This window comes from Saccostrea echinata, unplaced genomic scaffold, assembly GCF_033153115.1.
Source record: "Saccostrea echinata isolate AGI-Se365-2 ecotype Australia unplaced genomic scaffold, CSIRO_AGI_Sech_v1 ptg000033l, whole genome shotgun sequence".
Classification (NCBI taxonomy): Eukaryota; Metazoa; Mollusca; class Bivalvia; order Ostreida; family Ostreidae; genus Saccostrea; species Saccostrea echinata.
Genome location: NW_026889782.1, coordinates 18169432 through 18174702, shown reverse-complemented (window position 1 = coordinate 18174702; position 5271 = coordinate 18169432).

Here is a 5271-nt window from a genome sequence, read left to right as displayed (position 1 = left end):
TGTGTTACTCTCGTTCAGGTGTAAAGACAGAGTGTATTAATTATTCAGGGCGTCGATTGTTTTAAAGGTACAAACAAGGGGTTATCAAAAAGTTCATGAACTGGTGCCATAATATTATAATTATGTAAGCTTTGTCTGCTTTAAAAATTTATAAGAATTGCAAAACAACATCTTTAAAAGTTTCCAATTAACGTCCATAAGACGGACTTAAAATTTAAAGTGTTAAAAATAAAATTGATCTATGTATTTCTCATCAAAATTGCTCTAATTATTCACTTCTAAACTTTACAGTAAAAATCAGTTTCTTGTAAATACTCCAAAATTGTTTAAACATTAACATTTGTAAAAACTTCATACATCGTTCTAACATTACCAAAAAGTCTACCTCGAATAGGCGTAAAATCGGAACTCTCCTAAAGAATATGACTTATAGTTATCGGACAGTCACAGGATATACATTCTGGTTGAGACTCCCGATTCAGTAAGTATTCATGTGTAATTTAATTTTTGAATGACCAATACGTTCAGTCCCTGAAATGTTCTACTTTCCCATTCTTCCGTTCGCTCACCTTTCGTTCAGCCTGCGTTCACCGTTCGTCCAGCATGCGTTTACCGTTCGCTCTCCGTTCACAGTTACGCATTTAGCATTCACCGTGCGCTCGCGTTCACCGTTTGTTCACTTTGCGATAACCTTGCGTTCACCGTTCACTTATCGTTCAGTCTACTTAAAACATGATTGTGACGTAAACTTTGTGTTTTGTGTTGTCCATTCTATAGCTTAATGTTGAGCTAACTCCTCAAACAATCCATTAAGTTACCCGTAAGTATCCATTCTTTTTGGAAAACTGTCCATTCCTTTAAGAATGGCGTTTTATTTAAAAAAGAATGGACAGTGAAAACAAACGGACTGGGGAATTACAGGAAAACTATGAATGTGTTCAAGAGGGAAACAAAAACAAATACATTAAAAACTTTTCAATTTACATGTAAATAACTAAAAGAATGCGGAAATCAAAGTTAATCCAGAACACAATGTCTGCACAGCATCCACTAGATTTTACTCTTTTAAATCCATGAATGATGCACATTATTTCAACACCCAAAACTTAATTTTCACAAAACTTGAATTCAAATGACAGAATTTCACATTTGATTTAAATTTCGGGAAAATAATTTCCTCGAGGAGAATTCATTTTCAGAGGGAAGTGCGTCTAATATTTAATCCTCCACCCAGAAAACAGTTTGCACCATGAACGCTACACTGCTGCAGTGAATATTTCGGTAGAAAATAAATGAAAATGAAACATTTCCAGATTTGATTTGAAAAACATTTCAGGTAGAAGATTTGCTCATGGCTAATCCAACACTCAGAACACAATTTGCATCTCACCATTACACTGCTGCAGTTAATATATCCTCAAAAAATAGAATTCAAATAAAACATTTTCCGGTTTGATTTGAATTTGATATGTATTTGTCGTCGAAGTTCATTTTTGGGTCAAAATTTGGCTAATATTTCTTTTACTCTTACTTTCAAAAAGTATATTCATTTAGTACAATGCTACAAGATTAAATTAAAATACGGCATTATACATGTACGGATACGGTGCTGCAACGTCAAAGACCACAAATCATTTATACTAGAGAGATGATAACCTAGGTCGCTTTATTTACCGACTGCTGAATAATTACTAAGATATTCATTAATAACACGTTTTTTTCTCATTTACTATAGAAATACATGTACATGTTACAACTATTTCTGAAAATTATAGAAAGTTTTACGGATTAATTATAAATATCTACGGAGCGATGTACATTGATAGTACGCTTAAAAATTTAGTTATTTAATTGCAATGCACTTAAAAAAATAAAACAGCAAGTTCAAGTTTTTGGTGGAGCTGGAAGGGTATAAGTTTTTTTTTCTTTACAAATATAATCAAGGTCTATTGCAAGAGATGAAAAAAAAATCCTTCATCACTGGAACTATATATAAGTTAACCACTTAATATAGTTAAGAGCCCCCCCCCCCTTCCTCCTTTCCTGAATCTGCCACTTCGTCAGTATTTGCAATAAATTTTAGCTCACATTAAAAAGGAAGTCAATGCTTTTTGTGACATCAAAATTTCAGTTTCAGTTTATAAACGTTCTTGCATCTAAGATGTCATTAAGCAATGGTGGTCCAAATACACCTGTCGACGGTGGTATTTGAATTAGCAAGGATCGCATTCATGCAGCTTAATTATTCCAAGTGTTTATCTCCAATGCACTTTATTTATTTATTAAATAATTAATTTATTCATTGAGCAATGTTTGAATCAGATCTAGAAACTATCAAAAAAGTGTTTAAACTCCTTGGGAACACTAGAACATTGTCTTTGGTGTGACGAGACTTTTACAGCAGCACAGTGTCAAATGACATTGATTGACAAGACTTCGTGTGAATTTGAAGCAGAAAAAAAATTCTGGCTGCCAAACAAATTGTTTTGTTGATAAAAAATGTTTTTTCACTGCCTGTTATATTAAAAAAATAATACTTAGGAATATTTGCTTGATACAGGTACATGCATATGGGGAGGGGCGGCCAAGACGGAATCTCTCTCTCTTCTCTCTCTGTATAATTTGTCTGTTTATATATAAATATGACAGCATAGTACATGTACTAAAATATCAATTACTGAAATTCAAATCTATAACAAATAATATGAATGCGTCCTTGTGTCCTCTTGTCTACATGTCATGACGGGGGAGGGGGGTGTGTCTAAAGTAAATGTCAAATAAATATAAAATTGCATGAAAATTTTAGAACGCATTTGTATTTATGTAGCACATACACAGACCTTTGTAAAAATATTTTTAATTGTGAATTTTTAAAAAATTATTTAACACGGAATCGCCTCTGTGTGGAAACACGTTTCCTTGTAATTTTCTCTACTTTGACTACAGGGTTATGTATTAGCAACAATGTTTAACAGCGATAAATTGTTTGTGACTAAACAGCTTAACATAAAATATATGTGCAGAAGATTCTGTAAGAAACACAATTAGTTGGCGCACTTAATGTGCATGTATCATTTTCTTACGATAATGAGGGAACGTTTATTTTTTATTTATTTATTTGATAGTTTGTTTATTTATTTGTTTTTCTGGAAGTGTTAACAACTTTTATATGGTATGCTAATGTCAGCACTCAAACATTAATTTATTAAGGAGATGTATTGATCTTCTTCCACCTAACAATAAAGTAAAATAAAATGCATATAATGCAAGGGAAAGATCGGAGACATTCCGAATAGACCGTTCATCTTGCGTTCACCGTTCGTTCACTTTGCGCTTAGATGCACTACAGGAGAAGTTCGAAAAGCTCCTGAGCACAGTTGAAGGCCTTGAAGATGTATTGCATCAAGAGCTTTTACGTATGAAGTTCTTGCAGAGCTATGCACAATACTGCCGTAATCTAACTTGGATTTCTCCAAAGAGCGATAGAGTTTTAAAAGAGTAGTTTTATCCCCCCCCCCCTCATTTTGTATTTGCAACAACTCTAGGAACATCTAAAACCTTTGTACATTTTTCTTTTAGCATTTTGATATGCAATACCAAAGAGAGTTTACTATCAAAGATGATACCTAAAAACTTTATCTCTTTAACTTTTACCTTTACAGAATGTAAATCCATTAACATCAGCCAATTTTGAATTTTATTTCGACAAAACTGTAATTTTCGCTCAATATAATTCATATTTTTGGATTTATTACAAAGATCAACTTCATCAACATATAAACTTCCATGCATATCATTTTTAGAACTTATGCTAAGCTGTTAATTTTTATTCTGAATAAAGTGACTGATAAAATACTACCTTGTGGCACGCCTATTTCCTGTTTAAAACTTTCCAAATAAATAGACCCCAAGCGCACTGAAGTAATGTGCATCATTCATGGAATTTTAAGTGTAAAATCGAGCGGAAGCTATGCAGACATTGTGTTCTGGATTAACTTAGATCTCTACGTTCTTTTTTTTTAGTTACATGTAAATTAAAGCGTATTTAATGTATTTGTTCTTGTTTCCCTCTTGGGCACATTCCAAAATTTACCTGAAACTCTCCATTCTGTTTGTTTTAACTGTCCATTCTCTTTGAAAAAAATGGCCATTCTTAAAAAGAAGGGAGAGTTTTAAAGAAAAAAAAAAGATTGGACACTTACAGGTAACTTAATGGATAGTTTGAAGAGTTAGCTCAACATTGAGCTATAGAATTGAACACAAACAAAAGGTTTACGTCACAATCACGTTTTAAAACCAAGTAATATTGACAATTTCGTCTGTCTCTCCCGCCTGTTTAAACATTTCCAAGATTTGTGCCATTTTTCTGAAGTTAAACTTTCTATATTTTACGGGAAACGACCGTAATCTATAGAAAGTTTAACATTCTTACCCCCAGCCCGTTGTCGTTATTAACCCCTAGTTTCCTTTGGCATTATATATAGAATTTACGATAACATTTAATAGAACTCCAAAAATAATGTAAATATTGCAAACTTTACATTTGCTATGCATCAAAGGAGTAAAATCTTTACATTATAATTGTATTTCAAATGCTAATATCAAAAGATTTGTTGCCATTAGACTCATAATAGATATACGTTGTATTTTGAGGTTGTGTTCATAACATTGCTTACAATTTATTCATATCTAAAACATATGACTAAATTATGTATTACAGAATATGTCTAACAAAATGTAAACTTCAAATCCCTGACAGTAAACTGTTCCCTTATCCGCCTTCTCAAGGCCGTAACTAGGCTCAAAGTTTTAGTGAGGCAAGGGATCTGAGAGTCATCCGAGTCCCAAGCGGGTCCAGGGTAGTGTCCTATAGGTTCTCGGGGGAGCAGAGGGGGAAGGGTGAGTTCCAGAAACCGGGAATTTAGTAAATTAAAGACTTAAATCTTTGAAAATTTTCATGTTTTGTTATTTTTTTTACATGCCTTCTAAACGATAATGGATCACGTACTTGTGAGATGATCGATTTACACAAATTGAAACAAAAGTTGAAAGTATTAATTTAGTACAAAGACACAAATAATTAATTGAAGTTCAAAGTAAACGTTTTCACTTTTCAGAAAACTCTAAAATTTTAGTGAGGCATTTTGCCTCACTTGCCTCAATGGTAGTTACAGCCTTGCCTCTGCCGGATACAAACGCTATCATAACGCTTTACCAGACTCTCTCCTCATTGGAGTTGAGACAGCCGAGTGTCTGGTTTAATGAGATTAT